We start from the raw sequence: 13,576 nt of genomic DNA on the forward strand, positions 1-13,576 counted from the left end.
ACTTTATTCTCTATTTAATGAGTTTATTCTCAAGATTGTAGTTCGACTTTTTTCTTGAAAATTAACAAATTTTTCCTCAAAACACACAGACTTTATTCTCGATATTTAATGAGTTTATTCTCCAGATTGTATTTCAACTTTTTTCTCGAAATTTAACGAGTTTAATCTCGCATTACAATGACTTTAATCTCGAGATGTTTTTTTTTATTTATTATCATTGCTTGGCCTTTATCCTCTTCCATACAGTTGAGCAAATGAGCTTTCAAAGTACTAAAAATAATGTATAGCTAAATGGAAATTTTTTTAAAATGGTAACAATTTATAATTATTTAACGATATTGACATTAAATCCCCATGAAATCAAAATAGTTTTTTGGCTTTTAGTATGAAAATGTTTTGCCATACTGTTTGACAATTCACATTTAGAAGATATAATTAAGCGCTCAAAGCTTGGTCCCCTTCGGCTAATATGATCAATGATTTTGATGACGTCACTGCAGATCAGACTTTCTGTCCAATCAAACATATATATATATATATATATACATTTTTAGGGTGCAGCCCTTCTCTCTCTCACCCTCATTACACTCATGTGTTCGTGACTGACCTAGTGTGTGTGCGAAAATATGAATGAGGTGTGAGTGAGTGTGAAAGGGAGGGAGGGATGGAGCGACTGCATCGTGAAACGAGGAGGACTCACTCACAGACTGCACACCTTCACGGACACACAGGGTGAGTCTCCTTATCCTCTCTCTTATAATCTCTCCATTACAGTGAGTCGTTTCTCTGAGTTTTTCATGTATTTACTGGAAGGTATTGTATAATGATCTCCTGAGAACATCTGTGTGTGTGTGTGTGTGTTATACGGCTGTATTTGTATTCGTCTGTTGTTCCTGAATCACTGAAGGGCAAATTGACTCAAACATCATTTCTATTCAGTAACTGAACTCAAATGGACAAAATCCAAGCCCTGGTTCTGCTGTCATGATGATGTCATATGCTCTTCATGTCTCATGAATGTATTGAGTGTCTAAGATGATAATGTCCTCTCCGCTGAATGTCTTCTTTTAAAGTCCCTTATAGTCAATTATTGTATCGCTCGAAATTCCAAAATTACATATTTAACGGTTTTCATGTCTTCAAATATCTTGAATGTAACTCGACACCCTTGCCTCATTTAGTATGTGCGGTTCTATGAATATGCAAATGAGCCCCGCCTCCACTCACTCACTCAGAGATCCACTGGTTGACGATCACACGTTGATCTGATTGGTTACAAGGTCGTTTGTGACTTCAGAAACACCAGCGATTTCACACCATGTTTTTGAGACACTGCAGAAAATACTGTCGACTTATGAATTTACACATCGTTTTTCTTAAACAGTGTTGGGTGTAACTAATTAGTAAGTAATTAGTTACTGTTATTTAATTACTTTTCCCTTGAAAATGTAAAGAAAGGGATTAATTTATCTGTAATTTAATTACAGTTACTTCTGATGTAATTGAGGTAAATACTGTGTAAAGATCAATCCGATCTCACAGCGATTCGTATGCATTTTATGAGGTGTCTAAATATTACGACTGCACTCGTACAAATTCGTATGAATTATTGTAAAATATGCATGAAAAAAGTGTGAAATGTCATGAGATCAGACATAAAACAATAGTGGGTTTAACATCAAAATGTATTGTCTGATGCTAAAAAGTATGTTTTTATAATGTTGGTCAGTTTAAGGATAATTTATGCAATTTTATAGTATTTATTTTAAAGAATTAAAACAGATTCATGTCTATCCTTGTATTATTCAGCTAGTTGAAATTGATATGGGATTTTGAAAGTAATTAGTAATTAAAAGTAATTAAATACTTTTTAGAGAGAGCGATTAGTACAGTAATCTAATTACACTGTTGAAGAGGTCATTAGTAACTAATTAATTACTTTTTTAGAGTAACTTACCCAACACTGGTTATATATATATATATATATATATATATATCTAACACGTCTTCACTCACTCAGAACACAGTGGCCTCTTAAATACTCGTCTCACAAAGTTCTCTGTGTCCTAGAGAGCGAAAGGAACATGTAGTTGTTTTGTTAGAATGATGCGAATCTCTCATTGGTTGTTCTTTCAGATCTGTGTGTGTGTGTGTGTGTGCCTCAGAAACGTCACCTTCAGTGCTGTTGACTCACTGGTGTGGATGAATCGATAGGAAGTGTGTTATCGTCCTCGAGCCACAGAGGTCTTCACATCGAGAGCTTAACCTCACACACTACGCCTCATTGCTTTCGCTTTAACTTCTCACACACACACACTGTGGACATCTCTGGTCACTGATGACAGTTTTGTCAGTGTTAATTCACCCTCAAGACACTCCGGCTACTCATTTCTAGTGTGAAATCTTAAAAGTAGATGTTAGGTGGAAAATCAGAGCGAGAATTAATGCAAATAACTTCTCATTTTACAATCTTTTTTTAAAAGTGAATTCTTTACATTCTAAATAATTACTTTTTGTACTTTTTGAAGACTAAAGAACATGTCAAAATGATTGCGTTGTCACTGAAATGATGCCACATGTTGTCTACAGTAGTGCACAAGTGGAAGCAAGGCGAGCATTTGTGCTCATAAAACTTAAACTTGGTTATTTATTTATTAAATGAGTGATCGTTTCGCTAGATAAGACCCTTATTCATCGTCTGGTGTCGTTTAAAGCCCTTTGAAGCTGCACTGAAACTCATTTGGACCTCAAACCGTTTGGACCCCATTGAAGTCCTTTATATGGAGAACTTTTCTCATTTTACAATCTTTTTTTAAAGTGAATTCTTTACATTGTAAATAATTACTTTTTGAAGACTAAAGAACATGTCAAAATGATTGTGTTGTCACTGAAATGTTGTCTATAGTAGTGTGTACTGTATTATATGTGCACAAGTGGAAGCAAGGCGAGCATTTGTGCTCATAAAACTTAAATTTTGTTATTTATTTATTAAATGAGCGATCGTTTCGCTTGATAAGACCCTTATTCATCGTCTGGTGTCGTTTAAAGCCCTTTGAAGCTGCACTGAAACTTTCATTTGCACCTTGAACCGTTTGGACCCCATTGAAGTCCATTATATGGAGAACTTTTCTCATTTTACAATCTTTTTTTAAAGTGAATTCTTTACATTCTAAATAATTACTTTTTGTGCTTTTTGAAGACTGAACATGTCAAAATGAAATGAAATCCACTGAATTTATGCCACATGTTGTCTATAGTAGTGTGTACTGTATTATATGTGATATACACATTTCTAAGGCCTGTAAATGATCAACATCTGCTGAAAAACCTGTCCAGTCCTTCTGTTTTCTGATTGATATAGTTTTAGTTTGCTTTTAAAACTGTTTGTGCTTCACGTGTCTTTCTGCCGTCAAATAATCAAGAGAATGTAAGAATAACTTTGATATCTTTAGTCATATTTTAAGATGAATACTTACTGGATTGATGCAACTTAGGGAAAAAATTATTACTAGGCTTTTATTTGTTCTTAATGTATGCAAAACTACAGAACTTTGATCATTTGCATTACAAGTTTACAGGTCTGCACCAAATCGCATATTTTTGCCAGTTGGTGTAACTAATTACCAAGTAATTAGTTACTGTAATTTAATTACTTTTCCATTGAAAATGTAAAGTAAGGGATTACTCTTAATTTATCTGTATTTTAATTACAGTTACTTCTGATGTAATTGAGGTAAATACTGTGAATAGATCAATCCGATCTCACAGCGATTCGTATGCATTTTATGAGGTGTCTAAATTGTATGACTGCACTCGTACAAATTCGTCTGAATTATTGTAAAATATGTATGAAAAAACTGAAATGTCATGAGATCAGACATAAAACAATAGTGGATTTAACATCAAAATGTATTGTCTGATGCTAAAAAAGTATGTTTTTATAATGTAACCTTCTCCACCTGCAATTTTATAGAATTTATTTAAAAGAATTAAAACAGATGTCCATCCTTGTATTATTCAGCTGGTTGAGATTGATATGGGATTTTGAAAGTAATTAGTAATTAAAAGTAATTAAATACTTTTTAAAGAGAGTAATTAGTACAGTAATGTAATTACATTGTTGAAGAGGTAATTAATTAGTTTTTTAGAGTAACTTACCCAACACTGATTTTTGCTCAGTTTATGCCTCTGAATAAAAATGTAGCTTGTTTTTATATCATACTATATAAGACATGAAAGCCTGATATATCAAATGTGATAACACACATATGCAAACTATATATATCTAAGGTTTAAAAACTCCACTGTTTGAAGAAATTAGATTTTTCCATTATTTCATACAGTACGTCGGGCTTTACAGGGTTGTATTTATTGGGCATTGATGAAGCGTGTGCTGTGGCGACCTCTAGTGTTAGTGACATCGAGTTGCATCTGTGTGTGTAATGACTGGTTTATTCTCCTCTCTCTGACAGAAACTCAGGCTCAAGCGTCTGTGTGTTCACACGGTTAAATCATGGATCAGAAGGTGAGTAAAGCCTGCCGAGCTGACTTTAGCGTATGTACTCATTTACTGTGCTGAATTATCTGTGTTTGTGTTTGTGTGTGTGTGCGCGCAGTCCACTTCACCTCAGAGACACGCGGTGAAAAGCAGGTCAAAGTCTACAGAGGAAGTCCATGAAGCTAAAAAGGTGGAAAACCTCTTTACTTCAACAAATGAATGATTGTTAGTTGCATAATTGATATACAGTAGAACTGTTGATATAGCATCTGGTTCAAACATTTGCAGGAAACACCACAGTGGTGCCAGAATGCAAGTTAAAGTGTCCCTACTTTCTATTTTAAAGGCTCCTAATGTTTGTTCAGTGTCTCTAACACTGTTTTTTGACTTTGGATGCATGTAAACCTCATGTATTTTCTCGTGTCTGAAACGCTTCGATCAATGCTTCAGTCTCTCTAAGCCCCGCCTCTCCGAGAGCTGCTCTGCTGTGATTGGTCAGAAACCAACCGCTCATTATCATATGTGAATCTCAGCTCTTGATCACAGTGATACGTACGGTAACGATGGCGTGGGTTTGAGGGCGGGGCTAAGAGACGCTGTCAGCCAATCAAGACCGGAGACTGGCATTATGCAAATTAGTTACACAGGTTCAGCAGAAAGTGAACCTGGAATTACTGACGCGTTTTTATCGATTCATTCTTTTACATTCACAAGCTGCTCTATTACACTATGCATGAAAGGTAATATCCAGAAAGTATAACAGGAGCACTTTAATGTGTTGGACCACGCTGAATAACTGTGCTTTGATTTGTTAGGCCTTCCGCATCCCTCAGAAATCCCTGCCTGGAGGGTCAGAACTGGAGAAGGTGAAGGTGAGCATTACACTGTGTGTGTGTGTGTGCATCATGACCAAATGTCCCTAAAGTCATAGCAAACCATGATTAAAAACAGTTTCTTAAAGGAGTAGTTTATTGTAAAAAAAAAGTTTGCTGATAATTTACTCGCCCCCATGTCATCCAAGATGTCCACGTCTCTTTTTCTTCAGTCGAAAAGAAATGAAGGTTTTTGATGAAAACATTCCAGGATTATCTCCATATAATGGACTTCAATGGGGACCAAACGAGAGTTTCAGTGCAAACTGTTCAAAGGGCTTTAAACGATTCCACACGATGAATAAGGCCCTAATCAAGTGAAACAATCGCTCATTAAAAAAAAGTTTAAGTTTTATAAGCTCAAATGCTCGCCTTGCTCTGTCCTGTGATGCGCGTTCGTGACTCTCCTGTTCATCAAAATGAACGAATCTTTTCCTGAGTCAATTCGTTCATTTCGTTCGTTGAATGAACCAAATGACACGAAAAAAGATTTGTTCATTTTGATGAACGAGTTCGAACAGGAGAGTCACGAACGCGCATTACAAAACAGAGCAAGGCGAGCATTTGTGCTCATAAAACTTAAAAACTTTGTTATTTATTTATTAAATGAGTGATCGTTTCACTTGATGAGACCCTTATTCATCGTCTGGTGTCGTTTAAAGCCCTTTGAAGCTGCACTGAAACTCTCATTTTGACCTTGAACCGTTTGGACCCCATTGAAGTCCATTATATGGAGAAAATCCTGGAATGTTTTCATCAAAAACCTTCATTTCTTTTCGACTGAAGAAAGAAAGACATGTTTTTTTTTGTTTGTTTTTTTTTAAAGTGAACTACTCCTTTAAAGAGTGTTTGAGTTGGTTATTTCAGTTCATTTTGGCAAATCTCTGTTTCAGGTTGGTTTGTGTAATCACTAAAATGTTCCTGAAAGTTTCTATTTTTTTATTTAAATGTTTTTACTTAAATAGATGTAGGTAAATGTTCCTCTTTGTTTGTTTGTACTGTATATCAAATTTTTTTTTCAACCAGCCCTATAGCGAATGTAATTAGTATAATAATAATCTTTTTATTAATATAGAAGAACTGATATAGAAACATCCACGAAGTAAAACAACTGTGAATGTATTTATCCCTTGGTGTGTGTGTGTTTTAGGAGGGACCAGAAGAAAATGTGACTCCAGCGTCATCCATAGAAAAGCTGAAATGATGACACACACACACACACACACACACACACACACGCACACAAATGCTTGGTTTTTATAAACAAGGTTGGTATGGTACGGTGAGCATGAACTCTTCCTTCAGCTGGATCCCGTCTGTCACAGCTTTTTATTGAAAGATGAACCAAAATACTCTTTTTACAGGAGCAATATATTTTTGTTTAAAGTTTAGTTTTAATGAATTAATTTTATTTCATTTTTAAGTTGAATTAAATGCATTCAGTTAAACCGCTTGTATACTGTATTATAAATCATTGCATTATACTTTAATGTTTAATGGGTTTAGAACAGTTCATAGTTTGTAACTGGTACCTTGTCCAAAAAATAAAGAAAAACATTGAACATTAAGGTCTCATTTTGTTAATTTGAGTTAATGCATTAACTAACATGAACGAACCATGAGCAATGTTGACTGTTTATTAATAATGTTGGTTAATAAACATGTTCTTGTTAGTTCACAGTGCTTTAACTAATGTTTTGACCCTTATAATATTTTGGTAATTCTGAAGTTATTAAATGAGACCTTACTGTAAAGTGTCACCGGTACATTTTCTTGGTGTTTCGGCTTGTGTTGTTGATGCCACTCCAGCTCTCTCGTGTCAAACGTTTATTCTTTTACTTATTTATTGGCATCAGCTGAGATTACAGAGCTGTCTTACTGTATGACTCAGCTGAGATGTTGTGTAAGTGCTTACAGTATTACTAATAAACTGCTCATCATGCTGAAGTTCACTTGGAGTCACTGTCCTCACAGCCATTAATAACAAACATGAAAACAGTGTAGTTTGTTTGGTGCAAGCCATTTTTGACCACAGTAATGTTAAACTGCAATCCACACAGGTAAGATAAGATTTGTTAAGACACTTTTAACACGCCTACTCTTGCTGTCGTGGCTGCGTTAACAACTAGTTGAGTGCAAACACCGATTTAATAAACTCATTTCTCATGACCTGCATTTTTTGGGAGTGAATTTAGCTCTTGAATGCGGTTGTCACTCCTGTAAATAACCAAACTCTGTATTTAATGTGGTCTAAACAATGCAAAAATTAATAGATGTTAACCCCTAATAAGTTGGCTTCACTAAAACGATTTGAGACAAATTTAGTCAAACTTTACATTTTGATTCTGTAGCCTAGTACATAAACATGCTACTCTTTAATTAAAATATTGTTTAAATAACTTTGCATAAACTTTGTTAATATTTAACTGTTTCTTATGTGCTAAAAAGATCACTTTACAGTTGATAAAGTGATTATGTATAGTTAGTCGTAATTTTTGCAGCCCATCCTCAACCTAATTAAATGCTAACACATCTCTCCCTATATTAATCTTGTGCAAAAATAAAACTTAATTTAAAAAAAAATAATAATAATAGGCTAACACAATTTTTAAGGTGTGCTTTTATTTTCAGAGAAAAGGACTAAAGTAGTTCCAGCAGGTTTTTTTTTTTTTGACCACATTAGTTTCATATCAATCCGACAACCGCAAAAGAACCAAAACCCACAACGACATAAAGCAAATAGGCTAAATATAATAAACAATGATAAAAGCTAATTATTTCCATGTTTTTCCACAAAATTGCGTTTTATATACGGAAAGCACATGTTCTCCCGCTCAAACGGACACACACTCGCACAAAGTTCGGCCATTTAAAAGCTATAGACATTTCTCTCTCGTGAGGAAATAACGCGCTGTTCTTGAAGCAGATCAACGTCGTTTCACTATTAGCTGTTGCCAAACACGGTTAGAGACACACTTAATACTCAAAATTAATCTCTCTCTCTCTCTCTAGTAATAACTGCATTAGTTTGCTACCAGTCAAGCTCACTATAGTTCGTCTAATGAAGTTTTGTAGGCTTGGGAATAAGAAATCAGTCCTGGTACACACGAGCGTTAAAAACCTGACAAATATCGAAATACACCTGAATGTCTCGAGGTGTGGTGACAGTGTATGAGCAGAATAACTAGGTATTGATAGAAAATAAGGCAATTCGCGTTTTTCGCTTTCCGGTGGGCTTTGCCTGTATCTCGGCCCCCCGGGGGCCCAGGAAACTGGGGGTGGTCTCTTTCGAAAGGTCTCGGTCCGTTTTTGGTGACGAAACGTTGATTTTTCACGGAGATATTTGCGATTTTCTGCCGAGCTCGTGGCGCCATTTCAGAGCGCGGCCGACGATTTTCGGCTAATATCTCCGCGAATACTCTACCAAAAATCACGAAACGCATATGGTTTTGTTCAGTTCGGCGAGACGGTTCAAATGAGCCGACGAATATGTTGAGTTTTCAACGAGATATGTGTTTTTCGCTCCCGGTGTTCTGACATTCCACAATATTATGAAGCTGCAGACTCGGAGCCTGCATCTACAGTCCCCCACCGAGAGTCCCGCATTCTCAGACCCCTCGTTTTTCGAACACAGCGCCTCCTGCTGTTCAAAAGATCGAATGACACCCGCACACAGAGTACAGTGCACGATTATCCAAATGCAATTAAAAACAATAGGATGCAATATTATGGTCTTCAAATAAATTATCCAATATATATTTGCGTTCCCTGCTTAATACAAAAAAAAAAAAAAAAACTAATTGTTACTGATGGAAGGGATACAATTACAGATTGAACTATCTTCAGAAAAATAGTAGGCTATATTATATTGCTACAATGTTTTTTTATATATATATTTTTTTTTTAATTAAAATTCCAATTTTTCTTTCAGTTCAACCTTAGTCTAATTAACATTACCATGCTAACATTACAATATATGTTTTTGATGTTTTGAATGCGAAGCAAAACAAATCAGAATAGACAAAACACCAATAATAAACAATTCTGTAGTTGGCTACTTTATTTAATGATCACCTAAACATCATCTTGCTGTAAAGAAAAAAAGGAAGAAAAACTGTGTTCTTGACTTTACTTTTCGTCTTCAATTGCATTAAAAAAAACTCATTTATAATTATAAGTCGCTTTGCATAATCATAAAATGATATGTTGATGGATTCGGCAGGGGCAGCTCCATCGATGTATGGTGTGGAATAGCCTACAACATAGGACCGATAGCACATGTCTCATGATGTTTAAAAAAGAAAGAAAAAGATGTTTGTAAATGGTAGTTATATTGCACTGCTCTGTTAAAGTGTCCCTTGAGATGTTTTTGAACTTTGGACAGCTTTGTGGGTTTGAAATATATGGGGGCACAAAATGGGCAGTGAAAATAACTGCAGCATTTATGACATTTCTACAAAAAGTTCAAGGTTAAAGGCTAACGTAAACGTAAGCTATCTAAATATTTTCGGGGTGAAGAGGGCGAAAAAACATACATTAACGGCTCAAATCTTGTTACAAACCATCTTTACAAATATTAAATGGACTTTTCATATGTTGTATCGATGAGCTAAATTAGTTTTATTAATCAAACGAGTAGCCTAGGCTACTACGATTCTCTAAATAAAATTGAAGATAGCCTACTCACGTTTTGGCTTAAGTTCTTCACATGTTTATCCGATACAATTTGATAGGAGGCGCTGTCTCGAAAAACGAGGGGTCTGAGAATGTGGGACTCTGGGTGCAGGGGGACTGTAGATGCAGGTCTCCGAGTCTGCAGCTTCATACTACTCACATTCCATCCTACCCGTCAGATTGTCCTACCAAGGCTTACTGCGCATGCGCACATCAATCATACGTCATTTTTGTCACGCTGAACAACACGCCCATAATATTTTACTACTTGCGCGAGATCTTTTTTCACTATTTATGTCAATTATTACTATACAAAGATATAATAGCAGTAATGAGAACTGTTTACTCTCACATTAAATTGATGAATTGGCATGAATTGATTTGATTGTTTGGTGTAAAATATAAACACACACACGATTATACTACTCGTTTATTTCATACTGGTAGGACAATCTGATGAGGCATTTTGCACTGTAAAATCATAGGCTACTACTCGTTTATTTCATACTGGTAGCACAATCTGATGAGGTATTTTGCAACGTAAAATCATCCTACCGTTTATTTCATAGGACAATCTGAAGAGGTAACTTACTTTTCACTGTAAAATCACCGTAACATAGCCTAATAAGAAAATTCGGCAAAGTTACACTGAAATATTTAATGTACTAGTCACAGACGCGAAGCAGAAACGCTCAGTAGGATTTTACGACGAGGTAGGATCTTTTTACAGGTAGGATGAACCAATAGATATGGCTATAATTTTGCGCTACGGTAGGAAAATCTGACAAGGTAGGACAGATCGACAGAACACCGGAGGGGCTTTGGGGGCCCACGAGGCTGGGGGTGATCTCTTTCGAAAAGTCTCGGTCCGTTCTCCACTCGATAAAAATTTTGGCGTCGAAACGTTTATTTTTTACCGAGATATTTGCGTTTTTCGCTTCCCGGAGGGGCTTTGGGGGCCTGGATCATGTTGACCGTCATAACCGAACGCGACGCGCAGTTTGATTCTGAATGGAAGGAAAAGTTTACTTGAACTTGAATTTAATGAAGATGTTTTTATCGATTGAATTATGAGGGGGAAAAAACAATACTCGGCCAGATCTACATGTGCTATCTTGTCTATCTTTACTTCCGGGATTCTTCCAACCAGAGCCTCGCTTTCGATTTTTAAAATGGCAGCTGCATGAAATCAGCGTATTAGCCTATATTCCCTACATCCGGTCCGAAGCAAAGCATGCTGGGAATATCTGAACATAAGCTTTTTTTCTATTAAATACAATGAAATTTCAGTAATATTTGGGTAAAATGAACTTTTTAAATTAATTTCACTGTTTGGTTTTTCATTGTATTGCAACTCAATACTTGTATTTTTTTAATGATTGTGCTCAGATTTTTTTTCAGAGGTGAGCGGGTTCATGATGCTGTTTGACTGCTGACACTGCAGGCCTCGACAATAATTAATCTGACGAAAACCGAACATGACAAGACCTTCATGAATTACAGTAGGCCTGTTGTACATCAGATTTGACTTCTCCCAGGTGGATAGTGAGGAGAGATGTCAGAGGATTTGTTGCGCAGCAGATCCTGAGTGTCAATGACGATATCTTATCTTGGATAGGCTAATGTGTGGTCAGAACTATGAAGTATATCATGTGTGATTGTGAATTTGAAAGCGAATGTCCCTTTAGGTGCTCCATCCGAACATTTGCCTTGTCTCCATAAAAAAATCAAGCGTGCAAGACTGTCCCATGTCTTAAAAATGCCAAAGTGCAGTAAATGCACACTGAACCCACTATCTCCAAAACCACTTCTGAGGGCTATTCAAGGCTAAGCATATTATCTCATCATGCATTATGTTCTGGAACTCAGATTAGGAACATTTAAAACAATAATGATGTGCACAGATAAATTATTTACAATAAATGCTGCAATATTTCATTAAAAACGAGAATGAACGAGTTTTTTTTTCTCCTTGTCTTCATCTCTGCTTGAAATCTGCAATTGTATTCATTCGTGGAATTATCAATTTTATGCCTTGTCACGGCATAGCGCGGATGAACACAATGTTTGAGGAGACTGTGTGTCTGTCAGTCACCGCCGGTGTGGATACTGAATTACAGAATCACAGATTACTCTTTTCGGAAGTATGACCAACATAATCATTTTCACAGAAAAATGTCCGAACAAGTGAGTAACACCCACTTTTGCTCTTCTGACCAATTTAGTAGAAAAAGCATTGCAATAAATCGCGCGGATTAAATCTAACGATCGATTATCATATCACGTCAAACCGTGCAAATTATGTTAATGTTCAACATCATCATTGCTTGACTACATTTAATTATTTCCATTTCTGTGCAGTTTAAATTCTAATTTTCATACCAACAAATTAATGTTCCTCAGAACTGTTTATACAAACACACGTTTTACCTTTAAGCCCTTCCGATATTTTGTTTACGTTGGCCGGGTTCAGTCTCTTCTTTTCTGTCGCCACTCATTAGTCTTGTGCATTTTACAGCGGGTTTTCGTTTTAACCTTTCTGGATCCGCTATCAAATTAATAAGTTTAATTATATCAAGTGCTGTGAGAAAAGGATCTCCACCTCCAGCATCCTTACACGGTGCCAACTGGTCACAATAACGCTATAAAACATCAAGTTTAGTCTTCAGAACACTAATGAAAGTAAGAAAAACTATATTTACTAAAGAAATAATGGTGTTTGACAAGTTTGGTACGAGAAAATATTTGATACTTTGAAGCTGCAGTCCGTAAATCTCGATTTAAAACCTTAAGCTTTTCTCAAAACTTCACCAATATGAGGAAGTCAGATAACCTGCAGTATAAGAGCATAAGAAAATGAGATTGATTATAGGTAACGTTTTCAAGAAGTTAAGATTCATTTTAATATGTTTATTTGCACGATATAGTGTTTTATATTGTGTCCCGGGGTTATTGTAAACTAAAATCCTAAATAAGTTTCATTATTTGAAATAAAACTTTAATTAGACTTAATAAGACTTTAATTTTTAAAATAGAAACTTTATAGTTTCTCATTTACATTTAGTTTAACTTGTACTAAAATAACTAAAACTGAAATAAAAATGTAAATATTAATGACATTTTTAATACAATTAAAATGAAAACAGAAATTTAAAAATAATCTATTTTTAGATATTAACAAAAACTACACTTAGAAGAAATGGTTCTATTTAGAACCAGAAATGGTTCCATCCCCCGCTTCATATATGGAACTCCAAAATGGTTCTATATAGAACCTTTTTTTTTTTTTTTGATTTGGTAAAAGGTTCTATTGGCCAAGTATGGAACCCCAGGGTTCTATATAGAACCCAGAGGAACCCTTTTTTAAGAGTGTATAGAACCTTTAAGGGGTTCCAAATACGTAAAACTGATAGAACCTTTTAAGGTTCTATAGATGTTAAGAAAAACAAAAGCTTATGAAAATGGCAAAACACAACACAATTACTAAAACGAATATGAAAATAACTGAGATTGAGGTGAAAATGAATTCAAA

At 35.4% G+C, this 13,576-nt stretch overlaps 1 long non-coding RNA gene across 1 annotated transcript; it reads left to right on the forward strand.

Moving 5' to 3' along the window:
• Positions 1–214: 214 nt before the first annotated feature.
• LOC120465264 (uncharacterized) lies at positions 215–7,322 on the forward strand. The gene is made up of 5 exons (XR_005618821.2): positions 215–732; positions 4,473–4,525; positions 4,617–4,688; positions 5,314–5,370; positions 6,521–7,322. It is a non-coding gene; the product is annotated as an uncharacterized LOC120465264 (long non-coding RNA).
• The last annotated feature ends 6,254 nt before the right edge of the window (positions 7,323–13,576 follow it).

This window comes from Pimephales promelas, chromosome 9, assembly GCF_988280905.1.
Source record: "Pimephales promelas chromosome 9, fPimPro1.hap1.1, whole genome shotgun sequence".
In the NCBI taxonomy this organism is placed as follows: domain Eukaryota; kingdom Metazoa; phylum Chordata; class Actinopteri; order Cypriniformes; family Leuciscidae; genus Pimephales; species Pimephales promelas.